General features: G+C 47.4%; 1 long non-coding RNA gene across 2 annotated transcripts in view; it reads left to right on the top strand.

Annotated features, from left to right (window-relative positions):
• LOC138844205 (uncharacterized) overlaps positions 1 to 22,982 on the top strand; it is a 34,673-nt gene extending 11,691 nt beyond the window's left edge. The window contains exons 2-4 of one of the 2 annotated variants that reach the window (XR_016216048.1): positions 13,246 to 17,461; positions 17,559 to 17,842; positions 18,869 to 22,982. This is a non-coding gene — a long non-coding RNA (uncharacterized LOC138844205). Of the gene's footprint in view, positions 1 to 13,245; positions 17,843 to 18,868 lie in introns of both variants that reach the window. The other variant, XR_016216047.1, reaches the window with a different exon arrangement.
• The last annotated feature ends 4,209 nt before the right edge of the window (positions 22,983 to 27,191 follow it).

The raw sequence follows: 27,191 nt of genomic DNA, 5'->3' as shown, positions 1-27,191 counted from the left end.
GCCAGGAACCATCAGACAGGTATGGGTGGAGGGTGAGTCACCTTGGATATCTTGAGTGACCCAAGAGATACTTTGTGGGCCAAATGTTAACTCGGTTTCAGGGAGGTTTCATTTCGTGCTCCACTTATAGAACATTTTGCAGCAACCTGATGTAAACTCCAAGGCATAGCTAGGAGAGAGTATGAAAAGTCCCTCTCTGGGCCTCTCAGCTCCCTGGTGTGCTGCCCTCAGTGCCCATCGGCCATTCTCCTTTCTTCACATAGGCTTGCAAATAGGAGATTTCATTCACTTTTCAAGCTGTCATCCTGGGGGAGGCTCGGGTATTTTTCTTTTCATCTTAGAAAATAAAAGTGCATTTGGAAAAAAAAAAATAAGCGGTGTGGAAAGTTGGCGGATTCTCCAGGGTTCTCCCTGGCCCCATTTCTGGAGCACTCGGCCTCATCTCAGTGGGCATCTGTGTGGAGCGCGTGCAGAGAGCCAGGCAGAGGGACTATAGGGGCAGGCGGAGGCGTGGATGGTTCTAGAAAGGTGTGCCAGATTCTGCTTTAGGGCCACGGTTTCATTAGATCTCTCCCCACCCCCAACCATGAACAGACTTGAGAGAGCTTTTCTGTTTGGCATTTGTCAAAAGATGGTGTTTTGTTTTCACCTGGACAATGGAATTGTTGTCTCCAGCTGGCTTGCGGAGAAAGGACACCCTGACTCTTGAGGGAAGCACAGCTCCCCACACTTGTTGGTATCTTGGTAGCCATGGAAGTCAAGAATGGTCTATATTTGGTTATTTTAATTTTTTTCCCAAATGTCATACACACAAGGGAAGGGAATAATAAGACCATTATGGAGGGAAAAAATCATTTAGCTTGTGATGTGCAGGCAGGCATATTATCAGGCCAGTGTGTGTACTGATAACGTCAATTTTCCAAATTCTGCTCAGGTGTTCCCCAAGCTGTAGTAGGCAACAGACTGCAGACTGGTCTTGGTTCCTCTGTCCTACTCTCATTTGTTTCATTTCTGAGTTGTTTCACATATTTTAGCTCCTTTAAACACCTGAACTGCTAACACACGATTTTTAAAAGTGTAGAGCTAGCAAAAGTTGACAACAACTTTTTGTCATATTGTATTTATCTGAATGCTTGCTTCTCTCTCTCTCTCTCTCTCTTTTTTTTTTTTTTCTGGACTTCTGTCTGTTTATCTTCCCTGGGAAATGACATCAAGATAGTTCAGTTATGACATGGCCATTTAAAAAAGCTTTTTAAAAACACTCGGTTTCTCCAGTACATATTGATTTTTCCTAAGCATTGATTGCGTACCAATTTGGTGTTTGAATTCTGCCTATGCAAGGAGCAGCCCCCCCAAGCAAAGAAGGTGGTTATGATGTTACTCAGCAATGACATTTTCCGGCAGGAGCGAATTTTCTGTGGGGACTTCTAGAAAATTTTCTTGATGCTGATGATAGCTCATGTACTATCATACTGGTTTGTTGGGTTTCCAATTTGAATCAAAAAATGTAATTAAACTATGGATGAGATATCTCCACAGAGGCTGGACACTCTAGACATAGAAGGCAGCATTTCTGTAATGTGAATATAGAACCTTCTGGAAACACGCCTTCAGGGGGTAGTCCCCTTTACAAACGTAATTCCTAGCAATACATAACCCTTTTTGACTGCATTCTTATGCTTTCTCTAGATTTGCCTGCTCACAGCTCCCGGAGCAAAAAGATGAGATGGATGGAAGACAGACAGTTGGCTTCCTAAGAGCCCCATGTGATTTTTCTGACCATTACAAATGTCTCCAAAAGGCCAGGATGCTGTAGTCAGATGGCTCAGGGCTGCCTTTCTCACTGAATTTCAAGGAGGGGGAGGAAGTGGGCTTGTATATTTTCCAGATGGGTACCATGCGTGAACCCGGAGCTCCGGATTTAGGGAAGAAGATATGTGAAAATTGAGGGGTTGCAGAATGGGACACAACCAACAGCATTAACATTTGTGCTTGTAAAGATCTTAAAATATGAGTGTTCACTAGTCCTGCTGTCAGAGCTAAAGTTGTGGCCATCAAGTTGTCCAGATAGACGCCTTACTGCACTTGGAGTTACTAAGTATCACGATGAATAAATAATGCCGTGTGGCTCGCTTTTACAAATCTCTGGCCTCAGACATTAGTACTCTTGAGTGATTAGAAACCGTTCACAAACTCAGAGAGATTGCTTGGGGGTGAGAGGTGGCCCTCTACCCATGCCAGGTGGGGTTTTCCTTTGCTGGGTGATATACGGTGTTGGCAAGCAATCCTCACTTCACGAAGAGCGTGGTGATAAGACTGGACGCAGTCAGGTGCTGGGAGGCAGAATGGGCACAGTGCTTTCCCCATGGAGCGGTGAATCCGACGGCACACACAAGCAGGTGCAGTGCTGGCTGGGAAGGGGCTTCAGGTGGCCCCATGGCTTGGCCAGGATGAAGGCAGACAGAGTGTCACTGCTCTCAGTGGGCAGATAGAAGACCGTCAAAAGAATAGCAGCCAACCTGTTTAGAGTAAAACAAAAAATAGCAACCTTTCCAATGGCCCAGAGTTCTTCCATTGTGATGTGATTTTTTTTCAGTGTGCTTTGTCTCTTTGGAAAACCTCCAGCCTTAAAATCCACAGTAATAGGGGGAAGTTGTGTGTGGGTGTTTTGTTTTTTTTTTTTGGTAGGTGGGGAGGTTGGGTTGGGAGAAACATTGACCCAGACTGCACTCTGGGTAAACTAGGGCAAAAGACCTGATACCGTCTGCTGGGTACTTATTAACCACCGTTCATCCAAGGGATCAATATTTCCAGCACCGGCGTCAGCACTCGAGATACGCCGCTCCGTCTGGCTCTTTCCTTGACACAACAATTTATTTTATAAATGCATCTGCTGGAGAAGAAAAGGCAAAGGCAGTGCGGAAGACTGTGTCTTTTATCTTGGGGATATGCAAAGCACATTTATTTTCAGCTTTTATCTCTGGAATTGTATGTTGATCCCATACATATAGATTGATTTTGTTCAGGTAGATAATGAAAAGTCAAGTGGAAAATTACACAATGGCACTCACGATCCTCGTCTTATATCGGTATATAAATTGGTTTATTATTTCATTCTATTAAAGAGGCTTTTTTTTTTTTTTTTTGGTACCAGGCAAACTTCAAAATGCATCGTGTTGTCACCCTCCTCAAATTGTCTCTTGGGGGAGGGGAATCAGAGGGAGTGATTTCCTCTGTGCCTTTTGCTAATTGTTTTGGCTAAATGAGCTTTTGCAGAGGGGTGTCCCCTCCCCCTAGTTTCAGAGTGACATGGCCAGATTCTGTCCCCTTCAGACCTTTCCCCGTCCGCCACTCATATCCTGTGATCAAAGTGGCTATTTTTTTCATGCCCCAAAATCCTAAATTTTGTCCCGATGATCGAGCTCTGAGAGGCCAAGCTGAGAGAGAGAGAGAGAGAGAGAGAGACGGCAGCAGATAAAGGCCACTACCCAGGGACAGCTTGGAAGCCAGAGTCCTGGAGGAAATGTTATTAATAAACATCTTCTGGACATTTGGTAGCTTGTGGAGCTTGCTCCAGCTTAAAGCAATTAATTCAGGACACTGACATCAACTCTCCAGGTCTTTGACAGCTTGGAGTCGAAATAAAAATGCTAGTTCTCCGGGGAAGAGGAGCCGATGGCTGGCTCTTTTCTGAACTTGTTTGCTTATAGGCCCAAAGAGCAACCTTCCTTGCAGAATGAAATGCAAGGGCACAAACAATGTGCCAGGGAGAGAATAGAAGATAGGAATGAACAGTGTGAACTATTTGCTCAGCAGAAGGGAGCCACAATGCTGGGATAGCGTTTTTCCCATGCAGCTCCCGTCCCCTTCTTTGGGATCTTTTGTTGTCCCTGGGGTCTCCTTTGGCCAGATAAGTGCACAGCTGCAGCACTGGGGCTAAGTAAGACCGTGCTTATCGCTTTAAATCGTGGGGTGCCCTTACTGTACCCAGCTGCGCTCGGCTCTCTTTTATTTTTGCAAGGGGGCTGGTGAGGGAAAGAAAGGAAAAGTTGAGGGGGAGCAGTGCCTAGGACTCTGATTCCTGCTTTCTCTCTCTCTCTCTCTGTCTGACTCTCTCTCTCCCTTTTTCCTTCTTAAACCCAAGCTGTTGTCAGATAGGATCTTGGTAGGGGCGTCTTAGGGCAGGGGCTTAGTGGCTTGTGCTAGTTGCCAAGCCCAAGTGTTGCCTTTTAGGGCAAAGGAGGTGAGGGAGGAATGGAGGGAAGAGGTGGTTTTGAGTTCATAAAAAGGTGTCATTTTTTTTGTTGTTGTTGTTGTTTAAATAATCAGACTTATTGGGTTGCCCGCAAAGGAAGACATTTGGAATTGTCAATTTTTTAAAAAAATTTGTGTCCAATTATTATGGTACACTTTGGGAAGTCGCTATGGCCCCCTCCTTTCCACACTGATTTTGTCCAGAATCCCAAGGAATGAAAGCGGGATGGAGGAGAGATGAGACACACCATTGGGGGTCGAAGGGGGGTGGCTTTTCTAACTGCTGAAAGTTGTGCCTAAGCAGAGGAAATGGCATGGAAAAATAATCAAAGTGTTCTTTCCCGTTTGCTCTTTGAAAATCAGAGCCTCTTTTGAATCCCCTAAGAGGAAACAGGGGGTGATACTAAAATAAAAGCAAGCACAGAATGCGGGTAAGTGGATTCTGAAGTCAGAATCCAACACACAGGCCACACTGCCGGCTGGGGGTTTTGCCATTGCTGCTGGTCTGGGGAGCCTGGTGACAGTGCCTCATTCCAATGTGAAAAGGTTTATTTAGCCTCGATGGCTTTGTAAGAAGAAAAGGCAAAAACTTCAACACTGTAGAAATAAAGGAAGGTTTAGTATGATTGCATTAAACCTCTGGAAATACAAAGTTTCAATGTGTGTATGTGTGTATGTGTGGTGTGTGTGTATGTGAGTGTGATGTGGTGTGGGATGCATGGTGTGATGTATGTATGTGTGTGATGTGTGGTGTGTGTGTGGTGTGATCTATGGGGTGTATTTGTATATGAGAGGTGTGTGTGTGGTGTGTATGTGTGTAGGGGCGTGGTGTGTGTGTATTGGGGGTGTTTGGGTGTGTGTGTGCGGTGTGGTGTGGTGCATGTTTGTGTGTGTGGTGTGTGTGTGGTATGGTATGGTGAGTGTGTGTGGTGTGTGTATATGTGGTGTGGTGTGTATATGTGTGTGTGTGGTGTGGTGTGTGTATGTGTGTGTGTGTGGTCTGATGTGTGTGTGGTGTGGTGTATATATGTATAGGTGTGTGTGGTATGGTGTGGTGAGTATGGCATGGTGTGTGTGTATAGTGTGTATGTGTGTGTTGTGTGTGGGTGTGTGTATGTGTGTGTGGTATATGTGGTGTATATGTGTGGTGTGTATGTGTGTGGTGTGGTGTGGTGGTGTATGTGTGTATATGTGTGTGTGGTGTGATATATGTGGTGTGGTGAGTGTGGTGTGGAGTAGTGTGGTGAGTGTGGCATTTGTGTGTATGTATGGTGAGTGTGTGTGTGGTGTGTGTATGGGTGGTGTGTGTATGTGTTGTGTATGTGTGTGGTGTGTGTATATAGTGTGTATATGTGTGTGTGGTGTGGTGAGTGTGGTGGTGTGTGTGTATGTATGTGTGTGTGTGGTGTAATGTATGTGGTGTGGTGAGTGTGGCGTGTGTGTGCATGTGTGGTGAGTGTGTGTGTGTGTGTCACTGTGTCCTCACTGACACAACCTGCAGAACCCTACTTGCGGATGTTTTCCTGCTGGGTGGTCGGAAGCCAAGGTCAGCAAGCCACGGCCTCCCACTGAGTCGCTGCCCTTTGAGAGAAGAAGAGACAGCACCTGTCCAGGGCACCTGCTGTGGGGGCTCTCGCAGGCAGGCAGAGTCCCCAGGGCCATGGAGGAGGCTCCTGGCGGGGAGATTGCCCTGGCTGCCCCCACCAGGCTGTGCATACCACCTCTGAGATATCCAAGAAGCCATTGTCCCATATTGCTGCCAGGTAGTTTTAATGCCAATGAGCACTGCATTTGCTTACAAGGATGTGTGTGTGTGTGTGTGTGTGTTGTGTGCTGTAGGAAGGAGAGTGGAACACAGAGAGATCTTCCATTTAGACATTTGCAAATGTGTGGTGGTACCATGCAAAGAATGCATTTTAAAAAGTCTTGTAAACAATACCATCTTTTACAGTGAAGGGACACTAACTTATTTTTTTCCTACAAGGTCTTTAATAAAACCACCAAATATGAGTTATTCTGTATTTCTTTTGCAAGCATAAATTAAAAAAAAAACAGAATTATTTGCATCATATAATAAAGCAACAAACACATTTTGGGGGGGGGGGTCCTGATTGGGTGCTTAGACTCAAAAACGTATCCCAATCTTTTTGACAAACCCGAGGCAGGAATTGTAGTCTGGGGGTGGGGATGTGTTTGTATTTTCTAACTCTGGACATAAAAGGTAAACTTGCTCAGGAAAATCTTTCCAGTGCGAATTTTAGAGTGTGGTCCAGAAATCACGTAGAATCATTGCGGATAATTCCGGGAATCAGGTGGGGTTTTTCTTTCTTTCTTAACGATCATAAATTTCCACAAGGGGGGGGGTTAATTTCCCATTTCTGCAAAACACACACACACACACACACACATGCAACTGGTCTGCCTACAAAGCTGCACGTGTTGGGAGGCCTCTGAGGGAGGAGCAACCCTACAGGGGAGGGCAAAGGCACAGATAATGAATCAAGTTTAAAAGACTGTGGTCAAATGCAAGGAGCAAGTGATACTGATCTTATATCTGAGGGGCCTGGCCATCGTCCCAGCTGCCACCGGGTTTGATTAATGAGGCATTAAGGAGATCGAGTGACACTTACAGCTAGTTACTTATGGTGCTAATTTCAAAACACTTTGCAATAGACAAAGAGACTCTGGCTCATAATGCAAAGTAATTTGTGGTGTGTTCCTGGCGAATGCATTTAGCGAAGCAAATATAGTTATGCAGAATTTAAATTAAGGTTGACACTAATGTAAACAGAGCCCAAGAACCAGTGTCCAATAATTTGATGAGGACACAGGTTTTAATCAAGCCTCTTCCTCTAAAATAGCAATTCAAATCCCCATCGTTTAAACTGGATAAAATGCTTAAGCCGAGAAGGTTGGGGCAAAAAATAGAAAATTTACTCCAAAAGAGAAGGAGAAACACAGTATCTCTGCGGAAAGAATGGCGGCTACGCTTTGACCCAACTCAGGGGTGTTCGTGTACATTTAAACATCAGGTGGATTTTGAAGCCGGGATTCTGGGTAGTTGAATGCATATGCCAGGGATCTGTTTTGTTTTGGGCAAGTTATTGGCTAAGTACCGGTAGTGTTGATCCCAGGACAAAAATCCTCCCGACAGTGAGAAAGTGGAGACTCTAAGCTAATTCAGAGTCCCTGGCAGCATTTATCTTATTTATTAAAAGGAGAAATCCTCTCCCTTCCTCCCCACCCAATTTTTATTTGAGCTGAACAACTCTACATTGGCGGGGTGGGGTGGGGGTTGAATGGGAAGGGGTGTGTGGGCCTGGCTGGGGAGGCTTTTCCAGGGGTACCCCCAGGCTTGCACAAAGCTTTGTCTGGCTCTGCCCGTTGGTTTCTCTTATTCAGAGCCATTGGGGGAGGGGCGGGGGTCAACCCAGGCATTAACATTAATTAAAATGCCCGCAGCCCAGGTTCCCCGGCCTGGGAAGCTCCCCCCTCCCCACCAGCCCTACACTGGAAACAAAACTAAAGAAAATAGTAGTTTATTCTGTCAACGCTCTTGGAAGGCAAAACAAGGGATGGCCTGGCCGGATCTCCCGGGGCCTTGGGACTTCACTGTTGGCAAAGGAGCAGGAAGGTTAGGAAATCCTAAAATCTGGGAATCGTGGCCTTAGCTTCTGTAAACCACGTGCACGATGAGGCATTTGTCCCACGAGATGCATTTTTGTGCACGTACCCTGGAGAAACGGCCAAGCACTAGGAAAAACAAAGCTGTTTTAAATGCAAGGTGTTTTGCAAAATGATCTTGGCTAGCGGTGATGAGAGCTGTGTCCTTGGATGGGTGGTTCATCCCTGGACCTGTCAGCACCGTTTTGGGGAGACTCCACTGCAGGTGTGGTGTCTTCAGGTTAACTGAAGGAAAGCCATTCCCACCCCCTCCACACATACTCACACACACAGACACACACACACCTCATTCTGCAAATCTGTGGCAAGAGGTGAGGGGCCATCTGGTAAACCCTGTACCTCTGAAGATGGGGAAGACAATTCGCTATGTTATGTGCTGACTTTGGGGGCCTCCAAGATTTGGAGTGGTGATTGGCCTGCTCTTGGGGTCTCTGACTGAATCATTTTCTTTTCTCCTGCCTGCCTGTTGGTAGAAAACAGCCCCCCAGCCCTTCCCCGCCATGCCTGGCTAAGAAGCACGTGGCAAAGACACAGACTGTCCGACCATGTCCCCTCAGGAGGCACCACCTGAGTGTGCATAGGCAAAGGGTCTGCCTGAGACAAGTCCCAATCCCTAGAGATGGGGCACCTGCTGCCCCTTCCCTGGGCTGCTCCGCGCTGGTCTATTGTTCCAGAGATCTTCTGATGGGCGGACCACAGGGCTCCACCCGGGGTTCTGGTGGGCGGAAGCCCCTGATGGCCTTGCCCATTGCCTTCTCCTCCCTTCAATTCTCATTCCTCAGGTCCTCACTCCTGCCTCCTGAGGTCACTTCCTCAAAAAGCCACACCCCTTCCTGGTCCCAGCTGCATCATCCTGATGTGACTCCATGTGGTCCCAGCACCGCTGTCCAGGCAGGCCACTGAGGCACAGCTAAAGAATCGTTTGGTGACTCCCATCATTTTATTGTTCAAACCCGGGTGCTCACATGCACTTCTGTGTTTGCTTGCCACAAACTCTCAGAAGCAAATTCTTATTTCTAAATTTGATGGTTTTTAAAAATTTTGGGGCCGGTGCTGTGGTACAGTGGTTTAAAGCCCTGACCTGAAGCACCAGCATCTCATATGGGTGCCGGTTTGAGTCCCAGATGCTCCACTTCCAACCCAGGTCCCTGCTAATTCACCTGGGAAAGCAGTGAAAGATGGCACAAGTGCTTGGGCCCCTGCATCTGCGTGGGAGACCTGGAAGAAGCTCCTGGCTCCTGGCTTTGGATCGGCCCAGCTCTGGCCGTTGTGGCCAACTGGGGAGTGAACTCAGCAATGGAAGACCTCTCTCTCTCTGTGTCTCTACCTCTGTCTGTAACTCTGTCATTCAAATAAGTAAAATAAATCTTCAAAAAAATTGTATATGTTTAGTGGAGAGCTCCCATGTGCTGGTCCACCACCACTACCACCAAAATGCTAAGAATGGTTTGTACCATGGGTGGGACAGGGCCAGGGGAAGCCAGGAGCTGTGCACTCAATCCAGGTCTCCCACAGGGTAGGCAGGAACTCAGTGACTTGAGCCATAATGGCTGCTTCCCAGGGTCTGCAAGGGCAGGAAGCCGGAGTCAGGAGCTGGAGCCGGATATTGAACCGTGGTATTCTGATGTGGAACACTGGTGCCTCAACCACCAGGCTACACGCTCTACCTCTCTGTAACTCTACCTTTCAAATAAATAGATAATTTTTTTAAAAGAGTGCATCTCAAGGGAGGCTCAAGTACCAACCGGAGAAGCTGCTGGGATCTTGACCCGTGCACCTGCCACTCTTGCTGCTCCCATGTGGTGACAAGCACCGCCCTCTCTTGCAGAAACCTGCTTCCTTGTAAGCACCCAGACCCACTGTCCTGTAACTCTGGGTCCAGAGACCTCCCCTGATTTCCTTTTAAACAGATCAGAGACAACCAAGTTCTTCTCAACACCTTGAAAATATTCCTCATTCACTGGAAATAGTTACCTCTTCCATGCCTGACCAAAAGACCCTTGTGGCCAGCAGGTTAAGCCACGCTTGCAACACGCCCCCCCCCCCCCCCACCCCGTATCAGAGTGTTGGTTCAAGTCCTGGATGCTCCACTTCTGATTCAGCTCCCTGCTGATGAGGTTGGGAAAGCAGTGGAGGATGGCCCCAGTGCTGGGGCCCCTGCACTCACGTGGGAGACCCTGATGGAGTTCCTGGCTTCTGGCTTCAGCCTAGCTCAGCTCTAGCCATTGTAGCCATTTGGGGAGTGAACCAGTGGATGAAAGATTCTCTCTCTCTCTTTCTCTCTCCCTCTCTTTCTCTCTCGGAAGGCTTTGTTCAGGCCCCAGTTCCCTAGCTCAGCTCAGTAGACACCTAGTTCTGTGAGCCCACGTGGGCTGCTCGACATCAAATGCCAGCGTTTGTGGCTGGGGCTCTTCTCAGGGAGTGGTGAGACACTTGCTATGCTCAAAAATGAGTAGGCACAGATGGACTTTTTTTTTTTTTTTTTTTTTTTTAGACTGAGAATGTTCGTGACGGGGCTGGGTTAGGGGATTCTCTGGGAAACTCCAAACTGTAATGCATTGACTTGTAGCCTTTGGCTTTTTAAAAAATTTTTATTTATTTATTTATTTTTTATTTTTTGACAGGCAGAGTGGACAGTGTGAGAGAGAGACAGAGAGAAAGGTCTTCCTTTTGCCATTGGTTGACCCTCTAATGGCCGCTGCGGCCAGCGCACCGTGCTGATCTGATGGCAGGAGCCAGGTGCTTATCCTGGCCTCCCATGGGGTGCAGGGCCCAAGCACTTGGGCCATCCTCCACTGCACTCCCTGGCCACAGCAGAGAGCTGGCCTGGAAGAGGGGCAACCAGGACAGAATCCGGCGCCCCGACCGGGACTAGAGCCTGGTGTGCCAGCGTTGCAAGGTGGAGGATTAGCCTAGTGAGCTGCGGCGTTGGCTGACTTGTAGCCTTTGTACAGGGTGCCTCTAACAATAATTTTGGGGGCTAGTTGCAGGATTGGGTCATTTTCCTTATTTCTCAGTTATGTCATCTTCTCCTCCAAGCCCCTCCCTCCTCTCCAGAACCCAGATGGGGGTCCTGGGGGAACCTCCTGTCTCTTTTGTTAATTCTTATGCTCCTAACCTCCCAGGCTCTGCATGCGCTGAATCACAGTTTGTACTTTTTTTTTTTTGACAGGCAGAGTGGACAGTGAGAGAGAGAGACAGGGAGAAAGGTCTTCCTTTTGTCATTGGTTCACCCTCCAATGGCCGCCGCGGCGCTGATCCGATGGCAGGAACCAGGTGCCATGGGGTGCAGGGCCCAAGGACTTGGGCCATCCTCCACTGTACTCCCTGGCCACAGCAGAGAGCTGGCCTAGAAGAGGGGCAACCGGGACAGAATCCGGTGCCCTGACCGGGACTAGAACCCAGTGTGCCGGCACCACTAGGTGGAGGATTAGCCTATTGAGCTGCGGCGCAGGCCAACAGTTTGTACTTTTACATGTGTGCACACATGTGTGTGCTCGCATACATGGTGATGGTGGGGGTGGTAATGGCTTCCTCACCACTATGGTATTTGTATAAATGATCATGATGCAAAGACTTATCCTTTTGGGTATTTTATTCTGATAAATAGGCTGCTTACCTCATTCCTTTAAAATTCTGTTTGGTGCCCTAAACAGCACTCTGGCCTCAGAATCAGACCTTAAGGCATTCGGATCTGGCTAAAAAGCCCATCAGAGTTTCTCAGGCATGGAAAGCCAAGACATTGTGGTAAAAAATGACCTAAATGAAAGATCTCTGTGTATGAGATCTCAGTGGAAAGAAGGGGCCATCAAAGAAGGAGGTACCTTTCCCTGAAGGGAGGAGAGAACTTCCACTTTGCTATGGCCCTGTCAAACTAATGTTGGAGTTTGTGGACTCAAGAGGCTTCGATAGCTTTGGCAGCTCATGACAAGAGCCTTGGGTGATCACTGACATCATAAAAGTGTCAATTATTAAATCAACAATAGGAGTCACTGTGCACTTACTCCCCATGTAGGATCTCTGTCCTTAATGTATTGTACTATGTGAATTAACGGTAAAACTAATCTTCAAACAGTACTTATACTTTGTGTGTCTGTGTGGGTGCAAACTGTTGAAATCTTTACTTAGTATAGAGTTGATTTTCTGTATATAAAGATAACTAAAAATGAATCTTAATGAAGAATGAGATGGGAGAGGGAGTAGGAGTGGGGACAAGAGTGGGGGTGGGAGGGCAGATATGGGGGGAAGAACCACTATATTCCTAAAGAGAGAGAGAGAGGTCTTCCATCTGCTGGTTCACTCCCCAAATGACTGCAATGGCTGGAGCTGGGCCAATCTGAAGCCAGGGGCCAGGAGCTTCTTTTGAGTCTGCCAGGACTCGAACTGGCACCTACATGGGATGCTGGCGCAGCAGGCTGCGGCTTTACTCGCTATGCCACAGCACCGGCCCCCCCACATAGCATTTTTAATAGAAACATTGAACATGAACTGCATCAAGCATCAGAACCTAACTCTCACCCTACAGGGGATATAGGAGACAGAGATGCCTGTTGAATGGCCCCATGTGGATGCCAAAAAACCCAACTAGGGGGAAGCTCTTATTCGACAAAGAAATATCAAGAAGAAAAAGGGAGGGCTGGTGATATAGCAGGTAAAGTTGCTGCCTCCAACATCTGCATCCTGTGTGGGCAGCTTGTTCAAGTCCCAGCTGCTCCACTTCCGATCCAGCTCTCTGCTATGGCCTGGGAAAGCAGTGGAAGATGGCCCAAGTGCTTGGGCCCCTGCACCGGCATGGGAGACCCAGAAGAAACTCCTGGTTTCTGGCTTCGGATCGGTTCAGCTTTGGCTGTTGTGGTCATTTGGGGAGTGAACCAGCAGATAGAAGACCTCTCTCTCTTTCTCTCTCTTTCTCTCTCTCTCTCTCTCTCTCTCTCTCTCTCTCTCTCTCTGCCTTCGCCTCTCTGTAACTCTGCCTTTCAAATAAATAAAATAATTCTTTAAAAAAAGTACAGACATAAAATGACTAAAACACATGCTAGCCAATACAGCAAGTCCCTCTCAAAATAATATGAGCTAATTGAGAGAATTTAAACACTTTGAAGTTTTCAGGAATTACTACTAACTTTGTAGAGGTATTAATAGTCCGGGTCTTTTAGAGAAGCGGCCAAGGAATTATTTAAGGAAGAAGTGATTCAATATCTGGAATTGATTAGCAAAGAAAGAGTTGGGGGGCCAAGTTGGTGGGGTAGAAGTGCATCAGGGTTGCTAATGGCCGGAGCTGAGTGCTGTGATGTCTTTTCTCTACAGCTCTTTTGAAAATCATCAAACCAAAGAGTGAAAAAGTTGGAGCTCACATTCACGAAATTTCAGGAGCTTAATGTTGGATCGCCTGGAACGCTATGGCTCCACTGGAACCACTTGGTGTCCACCTGGACTTCCTCCGGACCCCTGCTCGTGGTCCTGGTTGACCTGGTTGAAGAAATCCTCTCTTCATGCCGTTGCTGGCTGCCTCCTCCTCCTGGCCTTCTTGCCTCCTGGCTGTTTTACTTGTCGAAAGGGCACTCTTGGAGATTGAACCCCGAATCGCAAACTCTAGCTGTGTGTTCTGTGACCGTGGCAGTAGCAGACACCCCTGACCAGCCTTTCCTTCTCGAATCTCTTCTCTTCCTCGGCTTCCACGATCAGGATGCTCCTGACTGTCCTCTGACCTTGCGATCCAGCCTTAACCAGCCGCTCAGCTCTGTCCGTGCACCCTGGGGAGCAGCTCCTTGGCTTCAGGTTTCAGCTGTCCACCTTCCACTCTTGACTGTGCCACCTGAGAACTGCCACCTGCTTTCCCTGCAACCACCTGCTCTGTGGAAGACTTCTCCATACTACATTTCTAGCCTTGCTCTCCTCCCTAGCTTTTTTTTTTTTTTTTAAGATTTATTTATTTATTGGAAAGACAGAGAGAGGTCTTCTATCTGCTGGTTCACTCACCAAATGGCCGCAATGGCTGGAGCTGTGCTAATCTGAAGCCAGGAACCAGGACCCAGGAATAACTTCTGGGTCTCCCACGCGAGTGCAGGGTCCCAGGACTTAGGCTATCTTGTACTGCTTTCCCAGGCCATAGCAGAGAGCTGGATCGGAAGTGGAGCAGCTGGGACTCGAACTGGCACCCATATGTGATGCCAGTGCTGCAGGTGGCAGCTTTACCTACTACGCCATAGTGCCAGCCCCCTCCCTAGCTTTTTAGTCTCACCTCTTCAGCTGTTTCACAGGTAGCCCTACTTGGAGGTCCCTTCATTACTCCAAACCCAGTGTTCCTAAAAAACAAATTCCTTTCCTCATCCTTGCTTTCTGTATTTCCCGAGGTTCCATTTTTGTTGTCAGTTTTTTTAAAATGTGCTTGTTTATTTTCATTTTATTTGAAAGGCAGAGAGAGAGACAGACACAGAGAGAGAGACAGAGAGAGAGACAGAGGGAGAGGGAGAGAGGGAGAGAGAGGGAGAGAGAGGGAGAGAGAGGGAGAGAGAGAGACTTTCCATCTGCTGGTTCACTTCCCAAATGCCTGGAGCAGTCAGAGCTGGGCCAGGCTGAAGCCAGGAGCCAGGAACTTGAGCCTGGATCTTCAAGTAGCCAGCAGGGCCCCACGTTCTTGAGTCATCCTGTGCCGCCTCCCAGGATGTGCATTAGCCGGAAGGGGTATGGGAAGTGGAGTAGACTCCAAGCAGCCTCTCCGATCCAGGGTACAGGTGTCCCACATGACATCAAGTGTCCACTGCTCTTGTCCACTCTTTATTCATAATGTCTCATCTCTCACTTCGCTCTCCTTATCCATCCTTACTTCCGACACTCATGTTCAGGTCCTAGGCTTGCCTTCTGGCTGGGTTTCCCAGGGCCTTGTGCTCTGTGGACTGAAGATTCCCTCGTTTTGTTCTGGCTCTCACTTCTCTGAAGCCATCAGACCCTCTTGCTGTCCCTGCCTCTCCACCATTCTCCCTCTGATCTCAAGCATCTAGTTCAGGCTTGGTTCTGACCACGCCAGCCCCACTCTAATCTCTTCATAGGTAACACCTACTCCAAAGAGTCTGATTCTTCCCAGCTCCTTTATCCTGGGCAGGAGCAGAGTTCTACCTGTGTTTCAAGACCAAGTTCACTGGAAGTCATCGATGGGGACCTCATTGTTGCCATAGCATCCTTCCCCTAGTGTTAAGATGGCTCTGAGCTTTAGAGACTTTTAGAGAGTGTGGTCTTAAGACAGAGTTTGAGCTGGTGCTGTGGTGTAGCAGGTAAAGCCACTGCCTGCAGTGTTGGCATCCCATATGGGTGCCAGTTTGAGTCCCAGCTGCTCTACTTCTGATCCAGCTCTCTGCTGTGGCCTGGGAAAGCAGTAGAAGATGGCCCAAGTCCTTGGGCCCCTGTACCCACCTGGGAGAACCAGAAGAAGCTCCTGACTCCTGGCTTAGGATCAGCACAGCTCCGGCCATTGTGGCCAATTGGGGAGTGAACCAGTGGATGGAAGACCTCTCTCTCTCTCTGCCTCTCCTTCTCTCTGTAACTCTAACTTTCAAATAAATAAATAAATATTTAAAAAATTCACAGAAAAATAAAATTAAAAAGCAAGTTCATTTTGGTCTCCCCATTTTAAGTCCATACATAGTTTTTTAAAACTTTCCATGAAATTTTTGAAGGTTCCCCCTACCCCTACCTTGTTTATTAGCTCTCCCTAGGATGGAAGCTTCCAGAGACCAAGGTTTTTTCTCTGTTTTATTCGTTGCTGTAAACAGTATGTAGCAGAAAGTAGGCTCCCGGGAGCTATTTGTTAGATAATTGAATGAATGGAACTTATGCTTGGACCTGTCCAGTGTGGCTCACTGGTGGGTAACGGGGGCGTAGCTGGACCAGGCTGTAGCTGGGTCGTTAGGAGCTGCTGTCCAGCCAGCTGGTGCTAACAAGGCTGCTACCTCACCTGCCACAGCAGCCAGTTCTCTGCAGGTTATTGCTATCCTTGGAGCCTTTTCAGCTCAAAGGCTCTTGCTGTTCTTGGGAACCATTTTGACTCAAGTCAAAACACATGACTATTTAAATGCCTGCCAGAGGCCGCATCTTTCTATTCGCTGCAACTCTTAATCCTCCTGGGAACCCAAGCACCAACATCTACTATTCTACCTTATCAAGTAAGAAAGCTAGGACCCTGTAGAACTGAGGTCCTTGCTCGAGTCCTGATGGCTTAAAGTGGAAAGACCTCAATTCCAACTCACATCAGCCTGATCCCAAAGGCAGTTATGGTCATCTGACATCCCTGAACCTGCAGTTCCCAGTAGTGGGTAAGGACGGAAGGACAAAGACAAGGCTGGCCTGGCAAGAATGGGAACTATTTACAGGGGAATCTTGTTGCATCTCCCTCCCCAACCCTTGCCCAGAATTCCGTCTGGGGTGAGGATGAGGAGGTAGATGATGCGTGGATCCTCTATGGTTCTGACCTGTCTTGGGTTTCACCATGATAAATGTTGCTGTTTCACAGATATTTCAACCTCACCATTGCTAAGGGTTAAACCAAACTTCCAAGTGAGCTTCCACAAGCTGTTATGATGTAGTTTGTACTCCCTTGAAATTCTAGTTGTGTATCAGGGAGGGTGCCGGTGTGTGTGTGGGGGGTCACACAGAGCACTGGCAGAATCAAGGGGAGGTGTTTAAATTGTTGGGGCACTTAAGGAGGTTTTGAAGCATGAATAGAAGTTTTCCACGTAAAAGAAAGGAGAGGAAGGGTATTTCAGGCATAAAAAAAGTGTGCCAATCGTTAGCGCTGAATTCCCTTGCTGTGCCAATGACATTGCTGATGTACTGAACCAGGTGGAAAATGAGATTGTGTTTACCTGATTTGCTTCCTTCTATGTCATAGAGTCAAGGGCAATGCCATGGACTGGGCAGTCACTCAACAAATACTTGTGCATTTGGAACAAATGGCAGCCATCTTTCACTCTCTTGGTTCCCACACTGTCATCCTATTGCCACACCCCTCTTTCTATTTCTGCTCCTACTCCCTGAGCAAGACATTTACCACTAAAACCAGAGTAGTAGCCTCATAAATAATCTCTCCACTTGGTGTCCATGCTCACTGCATTTATCCTACCCACTGTAGTACCCCTTATATTCTTAAGAAGGATTAGAATACTTTTTAAAAAAGATTTTATTTATTTATTTGAGAGGTAGAGTTACAGATAGTGAGAGGGAGATACAGAGAGAAAGGTCTTCCATCTGCTGGCTCACTCCCCAGATGGCCGAAATGGCCGGAGCTGTGCCAATCCAAAGCCAGGAGCCAAGTGCTTCTTCCTGGTATCTCATGCAGGTGCAGGGCCCAAGGACTTGGGCCATCTTCTACTGCTTTCCCAGGCCATAGCAGAGAGCTGGATCGGAAGAGGAGCAGCCGAGACTAGAACTGGCACCCATATGGGGTGCCAGAGCTGCAGGTGGAGGATTAACCTACTGTACCACGGTGCTGACCCCCCTCCTTCAGTTTCATAACTCACATCCCATCTCTGTAAGTCCTCTGCTCCAGCACAACTGAAATAGTTCCACTTCCCAGAGCCCACTTCCTATGTCCTCATCTTTAAGCCTTTTCCTCACATGGTTCCCAGGACATGAAAGAGACCTCCCTGTTGAGATCCTTCCCTGCGTGGAGGCCAACCTTGAGCTCCACAACCTCCAGAAATCGTCTGATCAAGCCCTCCTAACATTATGCATCTTTCTTTGGATATTTGATAGCATTCATCTGGGAATTTAACTCTCCATCCCCATGTTACTTGCCTGGAGCATTCCTTGGCAAATGGAGGGGATACTGCAAATGAGATCTTCTGAGGATGATATAAGAGAAAGCAGGAGAAATTGTTTTATAAATCAAGGAGTAGTATGAACATTTGAGGTAATATAAAGATGTTGGTGATAGTGGTGATGATGATGATGGAGATGATAATTATGATGAAGATGGTGGTGGTGATGGAGGTAGAGATTATTATGGTGACTGGTGGTGATGATGGTGATGAAGATGGTGGTGGTGATGATGGTGATGATGAAGATGGTGCTGATAAAGATGATGATGGTGATGATGATGATTATGGTGGTGGTGGTGATAGTGGACATGGTGATTGTAGTGGTGATAATGGTGACGGTGTTGATGCCAATTGTGGTGAAGGTGGTGGTGGTGACGATGATTGTAATAATGCAGATGATGATACTGCTGCTGCTGCTAATGGTTGTGAATGTGCAGAATGATCATATTTCTACCTCCGTATTTACTCTCTGCCTCTCCCATCCTGCTCTGTGCTCTGAGAGGCCAACCCCTGTGGACTACATCAGCTAAGCTTTCATGCTCTTTGGTTGCCTGTTTAGTTCACCCAACAGAAAATGAAAATTCAGAGTGAGAGAAGAGAGTTTGGGTATTCAGTCACCTGGCTTTCTCTCTACTGGACCCCTGCTTCAGAGTAGCTGCCCTTGAAACTCACAGTGCAGTCCTGATAGTCCCTCTTCCTTAGTAAGAGTTCTTGCCAGATTCTGGTAGGTACTTCCCATCTTACCCATTCTGCTTAGGGTAGATATGGCTCCCTTTTGCACCAGTCTCACGTCGTGTCACTAACAATTTCCCTTAACTCTTTTCTGACTATATTTTTAAAAACTCTCTACAATTTCCCCTTTTCGATGTTATCAATTTGCATTTCTTGGTAAGATCTTGACTTATGTAATGACTTATGTGGTGGTGAGAGTGCTCATGTGATTTTTAACCCAGCTGGGAGCCTAAGAATTGTAATAAGCAACTACATGCAGAATGGCTACAGAATTTAGGAAGCAATCAGCCAGGTGCCCATGATATCGGCTGTCTATTGACATATAGCAACTTTCCTCACAATTCAATGTTTTAAACAATAATTTATTATGTCTTCTCCTTTTGCAGGTCAGGATTTAAGGAGGCACAGCAGGATGGCCTGTTTCTGCTCCATCACATCTAGGGCCTCCTGTGGAAGGCTTGAAGACTGGAGGCTCATTCAGCTACAGCTTTCCCAGTTGATTCTGGCTGTTGGTCAAGTCCCAAGGGTGAACACTAAGAGACAAAGGAAGAGGGAGCCAGGCTGATGCCAAATTGCCTTTTATAACCTAGACTTGGAGGTCATGTCCCATCTCTTCTACCAGGTTTTTTTGGTTGGAATAGTTGTAAAGGTTTGGTCAGGTGTAAGGGGAGGGGATGGTGCCCTGCCTCTCAAAGGAGCACGGTTGATGTGACGTGGAGAGATTACAGTGATGTAAGCCCCTTCCAGACCTATGCAGCAGCTCCATGCATGGTCCAGTCTTTCTTCCTGGGCAGTGGCAACTGCACAGAACACAAAGTAGACAGAATTGTGGAAGTTGACAAAGACCAAAGCCAAGGCATCTGAATCCCTGAGTCAACACCTGGAGGAGAGCCACCTGATCCACATCGACCTTTGTGGGTATAATAACCCAATTCCTAGTGTGTCAGTCTGCTGAGACTCAGTGATCGCTCCAAGAAAAGAATTTTATTCATATCCCCAAATTGTGAAGGAGCCCATGTGTCTCTCTTTCTGGATTCATAGCACTTATTAAGAATCCAAATCTATGAAGAAAGCAGAGGACTAGGGCTAATTCCTTCTTCCTCTTTATAATCTATGAACTACTCTTCACCCCAAAGCTTAGCAGGTCAGCTGACCATGGGGAAGAGGAGGAAGATAATCATGGCACTGGGTCAGCAACCTAGACCAGCCCTACAGCAGAAGAGGGGGTGTGGCCAATGTTGGGTCCTTACTCGAAGGATCTTGGGGACAATGGAGCATGCTGTCTTGGGAATGATTGGCAGATTCGTGTCTGCAGGGGGCCTTACCACACCACAGAAGACATCAGCTGAAGGCAGTAGTCGGCCGGATGTCCGTTCCAATAAAAAGCCTGGGCAAAGTATCTGTAGGGTGATATTTGGAATTGACATTTTCATAAGGATCCGTTCCGTAGAGAGTTTTCCTGGGGCTGGGGGTCCCACATTTTTCATTCTTCCTCCTTCCCACTTTCCATGATTAAACCACGCTCAGAGTGGTAAATGGTGAAAGTGACAAGCTTCAAGGGCAACATTTTTTAAATGCTTCTAATGGAGAAATAATCTCAACAAAATGATTTCAATAATAGTTTAATTGTAATGTCGAAAGACAATATTTCTTTTTTTAAAGATTTATTTATTTATTTGAAAGACAGAGTTTCACACACACACACACACACACACACAGAGAGAGAGAGAGAGAGAGAGAGAGAGAGGTCCTCCATCTGCTGGTTCACTGCCCAATTGGCTGCGACGGCCGGAGCTGTGCCATTCTGAACCCAGGAGCCAGGAGCTTCTTGCAGGTCTCCCACAGGTGCAGGGGCCCAAGGACTTGGGCCATCTTCCACTGCTTTCCCAGGCCATAGCAGAGAGCTGGATTGGAAGTGGAGCAACCAAGACTCAAACCGGCATCCATACGGGATGCCGGCACTGCAGGCAATTGTTTTACCTGCTATGCCACAGCAACGGCCCTGACATAATTCTATTCAAAACAATATGTTCCTTGTGGCTGTGTTTTCTGCTTCCTCCCAGCTAGACTCTTGTTGTGTCTCCCTGGCTGGAAACCCACCAGCAACATCTTGTTCTGTTCTCCTCAAAGGCATCACTTAGGAGACGCCCATCTCTCCTCCTCGGTGATGTTGATTTTAACGACAAAGGGCAGTAACTTTGACGATGACCTTTAAAGGAAGAGGCCTCCTCTGATTAGTAAGAGTGTGATTCTGATTGGTAAGAGTGTGATGTCGGGTGTGATCTTTTTTTTTCTTGATGGAGTGAAGCAACGTGAAGATATTCTGAGCCCTGCAACTCTGCTTTTGATTTGCACTGTCTGGATGTTGCTGGTCCCTCTTCTCGCCAGGTGAGAAGACCAGGGCAGGACACACAGGTGGCCTACAGCTGGGAAGCCACCTGCAGGAGGCCCTGCCTCCAATGCTAGGCTTTGAGCACTGGCAGCCCTCAATCCCCTGGGGAATTCTTAAAGAAGACTGGTACCTAGCAGACATCCACTGGAGTAGAAGCGACTGCTCACACACCACTGGCACTGCTCCATCAAGGTTTTCACATTCTAATGAGCCTGCAAGAAGACTCATCTGACTTCTAGGGACTCTGGAAAGGGTTGGCTAACCCAGGATCAGGATCAGAAATATCCCGGTCAGCTGGACCTCTACAAAGTGAAATATGAGAGGCCGGCACCATGGCACAGTAGGTTAATCCTCCTCCTGCAGTGCCAGCATCCCATATGGGCGCTGGTTCGAGTCCCAGCTGCTCCTCTTCCAATACAGCTCTCTGCTATGGCCTGGGAAAGCAGCAGAAGATGGCCCAAGTGCTTGGACCCCTGCACCCACGTGGGAGACCTGGAAGAAGCTCCTGGCTCCTGCTTCGGATCGGCACAGCTCCGGCTATTGCGGCCCTCTGGGGAGTGAATCAGCAGATGGAAGATCTTTGTCTTTGTCTCTGTCTCTCCCTCTCTCTCTCTCTGTAACCCTAACTCTCAAATAAATAAATAAATAAAAATGAAAAAAAAAAAGCTGTCAGAAGCAACTGACTAGTTACTTGGTAGAACAGTTGTGAGTAGCAAACACACCTGGTCGCATGGTCTGGATTTACATTTCCCTGGTGACAAATGATGCTGAGTGTCTGTCCCTGTGCTCATTTTTTTTATAAACGTTGTGAAGTCTATTCAGAATTTTTATTGGGGTGTTCTCTTGTTATTGAGAGTTTTCTCCCTTATTTTTAATCTGTGTTCTAAGGCCTTTATTTATCTGATACATGTTTTGCAAATGTTGAGTCCTCCTCATCTCTGTCTTATCTTTTTCTTTTAAAATATTTTTTAATTTATTTGAAAGGCAGAGTTATAGAGATGAAGAGGCAGAGGCAGACAGAGAAGAAGGTGTCCCATCTGTGGGTTCACTCCTCAAATGGCCACAGTGGCCAGGGCGGGGTCAGACCAAAGCCTGGAGCCAGGAGTTTCTTCCAGATCTCCCATGTGGACGGCAGGGTTCCAAGCACTTGGGCCATCTTCCACAGCTTTTCCCGGGCTATTTGCAGGGAGCTGGATCAGAAGTGGAGCAGCTGGGGCTAGAACCTGCTCCCATAGGGTATGCTTAACCTGGTAGTCGACAGCACCGGCCTCATCTTTTTATTTTTCATAATGTCTTTTTTTTAAAGATCTATTTATTTATTTGAAAGAGTTACACACAAGAAAAGGGGGGGTAGAGAGAGAGAGAGAGAGGTTGGTCTTCCATCCACTGGTTCACTCCCCAATTGGCCACAATGTCCAGAGCTGAGCTGACCCAAAGCCAGGAGCCAGGAGAGAGAGAGAGAGAGAGAGGTCTTCCATCCACTGGTTCACTCCCCAATTGGCCACAATGTCCAGAGCTGAGCTGACCCAAAGCCAGGAGCCAGGAGTTTCTTCCGGGTCTTCCACATAGGTTCAGGGGCTCAAGGACTTGGGCCATCTTCTACTGTTTTCCCAGGCTTTAGCAGAGAGCTGGATTGGAAGTGGAGAAGCCAGAACCATATGGGATGCCAGCACTGCAGGCAGTGGGTTTACCCATTACACCTTAGCCCTGGCCCCAGGAGACTCCATTTAATTCTGACAACTTTCATAATTCTTTCACAAGTGTAATTTTGATTAAGCCCAATTTATTGATTTTTTTATGCCTTGTGTTTTTGTAGTCCAACTGAAGAGAAATGTGTCTAGCATTAGGTTATAAAGGTTTTCTCTATTTTCTTCTAGAAGTTTTGTAATTTTACATTTAGGTATGTAATCTATTTTGAGTTTAATTTTTGAATGTGGTGTGAGGTTTGGTAACACTGCTTTTCAGATAAATAGATCTTTTTTAAAAAATAACAGATCCAGGGCCGGCACTGTGGTGTAGCTGGTAAAGCTGCTGCCTGCAGTTTGGGCATCCCATATGGGCACTGGTTCAAGTCCCAGCTGCTCCACTTCCAAACCAGCTCTCTGCTATGGTCTGGGAAAGCAGTAGACGATGGCCCAAGTGGCTTGGGCCCCTGCTCTCGCGCGGGAGACCTGGAGGAAGCTCCTGGCTTCAGATCAGCCCACCTTCGGCTGTTGCAGCCAACTGGAGAGTGAATCAGCAGATGGAAGACCTCTCCTCTCTCTCTCTCTCTCTCTCTCAAATAAATAAATCTTTAAATAAAATGCAGAGCCTTCAATGGCAAGTGCAAGGCAGAGAAGACCAATGAAGTCTGCCTTAGTTTCTGCGAGACAAACCTGGAAGTTGCGGTGGACTCCATGCTCACGAAGTCCCTACAGCGTATCTGTGCTGTTCAATCCAGAAGATACTGTGGCATCCAGGCCACAGGGGTTACTAACCTTATTGCTTTCCATACTGGCTGATCTGTGCTTGAATTTCTGTTACATTTCACTGTGATTTTTTTTTTTTTGAAAGAGCACTATGGACAAAATGAAGAAGCCAGAGGATGCCTGTGGTGGGCGTGGCCTGGCGGTGGAGGGCAGGAAGGTGAGGGAGGTGACACCTGAGTCACATTTCTTATGAGCAATAGAAAGGCTTCATCCTTTGCATAGTGCTAAAAACCCTACCCTGACGGCCAAATTGACTTAAAATTCCAATCCCGTGTCACTCTATCTCTGGGACAATCAGTGACTTACTTTTCTGATTTTTTGTTTCCATACCTGCAAAATGTAGATAAAGAAAACTCCCTCTCTTTTAAGTTTTTATTGTGAGTGATTAACATAAGATAATCCATGCCAAAAGCTTAGCTCAATATCTAGCATTTTATATATGCTCTAAAAATGCTAGCTAGGCTTCTTGATTTATTTTTTAAAGATTTATTTATTTATTTGAAAGTCAAAGTTACACAGAGAGAGAAGAAGAAGGAGAGAGAGAGAGAGAGACGTCTTCCATCCAATGGTTCACTCCCAAATTGGCTGCAGCAGCTGGAGCTGCTCCGATCTGAAGCCAGGAACCAGGAGATTCTTCCGGGTCTCCCATGTGGGTGCAGGGCCCAAGGACTTGGGCCATCTTTCACTGCTTTCCCAGGCCACAGCAGAGAGCTGCATTGGAAGTGGAGCAGCTGGATCTTGAACCGATGCCCATATGGGAAGCCAACACTGCAGGCAGTGGCTTTACCAGCTGCGCCACAGCGCCAGCTCCAATAATGGCATTTTTAACTGAAAGAAACATGATACATGCGACACCAATGAATTTCCTGGGTCAGCCTGGGGGCTGGAGTCCAAGCAGATGTTTCCAGGGAGGGCTGAGCCCTGAGCTAAGACTGATACTGAAGGAGTCAGCCAACCTGGAGCAGTGTCCGGGATGGTCGGAGAAGGGGTTCCCCAGGAAGCAATCAGCCTGCTTCACAGAGCCCGTGGATGAAGAGCATGGGTTGGAAATAGACTGGTTTTGAACCATTCTGGTCAAGTGATTTGATGCCTTTGAATCCCAGTTGCTTCACTTACAAGGTCTTAAGAATTCTGCCATCACAGGTAGTTGCTATGATAAAAACAAGATGTCTGCATACCTCCTCATGAGCACCCCATGCTGGCTGTTTTTCTATCCATAGAACTCTAGCACTGCAATGAGTCTGAAGTGTAGGATGATGCTGGGTGGGGCAGGATGGGACGGGGGAAGTTAACAGGGAGAGATGATAAATGGGCTGGGATTAGTTGATCAGGAATGTGGGTGTTATCTCTAAGGCAATGATTAACCAGAGAAAGGTCCTAAGCCCAGAGCACAGCATTTTACAAAGAGCACCTGGGCCCTGCACGGGACAATCAATTGCAGGAGAGCTGAGGGAAGGCAAGGAGGTTGGTTAGGAGATTGAGACAACGGCAGAGAGATCTAGAGCAGAGGACAAAGTGAAGAAGAACAGGCAAGAGGCAGCCTGGTGGGTTTGGTTGGTGGTGAGAGGTGAACGGTTAGTGGAGGGATGGCTGACTTCCAGGTGGCAGAATGGATTCTTGGGGAAAGAAATCGAGTCTATATTCACTATTAGGCAACTGTAGGCCATCTGCACTGAGATGCCTTCTCAGTGCTCAGTAGTCACGTCTGGAGCCTGGAGGATGGGTTTGGGCTGCAGATGCCCCATAGCATTAGGGAAGATGATAGATGATGCACAAACTGTTACACAACACCTGCAGGGGAGTGATCACCCAGGGACCATCCCTTTAAGGCAGTGCCGGGTGTTCATATGCTTTCTTTGAGTGGCTGGCCTTGGGTGCATTACTGTTTTTCAATGAAGATTTATTTATTTATTTGAAAGGCAGAGCAACAGGTATAGAGATAGGGGCCAGTGCTGTGGCATAGTAGGTTAAACCTCCACCTGTGGCGCTGGCATCCCCGATGGGTTCCAGTTCATATCCCAGCTGCTCCACTTCTGATCCATCTCCCTGTTGATCTCCTGGGAAAGCAGTGGAAGATGGCCCAAGTGCTTGGGCCTTTGCATCCATGTGGGAGGCCCAGAGGAAGCTCCTAGCTCCTGGCTTTGGATCAGCCCAACTCCAGCCATTGGAGCCATTTGGGGAGTGAACAGGCAGATGAAAGACCTCTCTCTCTCTCTGTCTTACCCCCTCTCTGTAACTCTGCCTCTCAAATAAATAAATCTTTAAAAAGAAGAGATAGAGATAGATAGATAGATAGATAGATAGATAGATAGATCTTCATCAGTTGGTTTACTCTTCAAACAACAGCAACAGCCAAGTCTGGGCCAGGACAAAGCTAGGAACCAGGAGCTCCATCTGGATCTACTACCTGGGTGATGGGGTCCCAAGTACCTGGGCCATCTTCCACTGTCTTCCCAGGTGTGTAAACAGGTGCCTGGATTGGAAACAGAGCAGCTGGGAGTTGAACAGGTGCTCTGCTATGGGATGCTGGCATCATCACAAGCAGTGGTTTAACATTGGCTCCTTGGATGTGTTACTTGACCACTCTCAGCCTCGGTTTCCTGTAAAATGAATGTTAAAGTATTTGTGGCCTGATTTACGTAGAAGTGGTGATTAGAGTGTTCCCTGACATACAGGAAGAACTCGATAATTATTGCCATCAACATCTTTGTAAGAGTGGAGGGAAGAGTCCAGGCAGGAATTGCAGGGGATGGTGGGACCATGGTTAGGGAAGAGTGAGAAGGAATCACACTGAGCGGAGTCTCCCAAGAGAGAGGGAAGGGAGAAAATCTCAAGGACATGGTAATGAGAAGCCAAGAGAGGAGACCCCTTGAAGGTAGCAAAGGCACAGAACAATATCTACTGGGTCAGACATGGAGACCCTTGGAGTCTGATGTGGACAGGAGGCTGGAGGAGGAAATGAAGGTTGAAGGAAAGGAATCAAATGAATGTTTAGCTTAGAAAAGAAAGAGACGATAGGCATATTGAGAAATAAATGAAGCTGTGGTTTAGAGCAAAATATGTTCTCTCATGCCATCCAAGACCACCAATGGGTGCCTGTGTTCTCACTGAAGAGCTGAAACTTGTAGAGGTTGGAAGGCTGGCTGGGGTCACATGGCTGCTAAGAAGGAAATCTGATCTTAGATGGACTTGGCCTTAAACTCTATAAATCCAGTAGGTAGAAGAAGAAAAGGGAGCAGACACGTGCTTGAAATTAGGAAGAGACGTTAGCAGTTGGAGAACCTGCTACTGGACTCAACTGTGTCTCAAAGTAAGGGGAAATGTGAGATCATAGCCTGGGCGAATTGGAGCATGGAGGAAGCTTTATCAATTTTGGAATTGTCTGATTTTCCTATTGAGCCTGGGGTGTAGTGGGAGCTGGAAAATGTGAACTGGCAGACTGCCCATAGAGCAGATACCTACACTGAGAAGTTGGACCAGACATCTGGGCTCCAAGACCCGTCTCTGATCTAAGCCTTCATGCCTCCTGGAATTCTCCAACAGGAATCATCTCTGATCATTGGAGGTTGGAAAAACAGGTCAAGCTGACACCAGTGGGACAAGAGGGAGGGAAGGAGCAGGGTCAGGGATCAAGGCCAGGAGTCCAGTTCAGGGACAAGAACTGGCAGAGTAGGCGCAGAGCGGAGAAGTGGAGACCCAGCACACAAAGGGGTTGACCCAAAGCATCTAAATTTCAGAAGAAGTCTCCAAGTGGAACAGAGGTGAAGCGCAGCAGAGTTGGCCCTGGGTCAGTGGAGTTCTCTGGCTTTGCTCTGTGGGAGAAAACCAGCCAACAGCATGGACTCTAAG

This window comes from Oryctolagus cuniculus, chromosome 11 (genome assembly GCF_051225735.1).
Source record: "Oryctolagus cuniculus isolate XC-2025 breed Fujian yellow rabbit chromosome 11, ASM5122573v1, whole genome shotgun sequence".
Taxonomy (NCBI): Eukaryota; Metazoa; Chordata; class Mammalia; order Lagomorpha; family Leporidae; genus Oryctolagus; species Oryctolagus cuniculus.
This window is presented reverse-complemented; position numbering and strand designations above follow the sequence as displayed.